This window comes from Gadus chalcogrammus, chromosome 13 (assembly GCF_026213295.1).
Source record: "Gadus chalcogrammus isolate NIFS_2021 chromosome 13, NIFS_Gcha_1.0, whole genome shotgun sequence".
Taxonomy (NCBI): Eukaryota; Metazoa; Chordata; class Actinopteri; order Gadiformes; family Gadidae; genus Gadus; species Gadus chalcogrammus.
In genome coordinates, this window is record NC_079424.1 from 20211988 (window position 1) to 20212515 (window position 528).

Sequence of the window (528 nt, forward strand, 5' to 3'; positions counted from 1 at the left end):
AGAGAGAGAGAGAGAGAGAGAGAGAGAGAGAGAGAGAGAGAGAGAGAGAGAGAGAGAGAGTAAAGCAACGCGACGGAGCTGTTTACGTGCTCGCTCGCCCATGTGTCTATATATAGGTATTGTACTTGATAGGGATTCGGTGGGGCCAGGACTCCTTTGTATAATGCTGAGATTATCGAAGATAGATTGAGCAGCAATTTTTTTTTGCTGTTTGGCATGGGTTATTGGCAATATACAAAGCCTGGTACATTTTTATGGGTGTGCAATCTTAATAAAAAAATATTGCTGCTGACCTGTTGATTTTCCCAATAGTTTTCTGTGCCAGCGTTGGGAGCTACTCTGGCGGCCTGCGGGGACAGTCAGTATGTAGCATGTAGCGTGTAGTTGGGCTGCATTGTGGGCTACCGGCTACTAAGAAATGTAATATATGCTGTTTTGTACAACGTGGAATCATTTCTATGATGAAAAACGACTTGGTTTCTATGTAATAGGGCTTTTACATCATGCATTGCAACCTCACATCGCAAT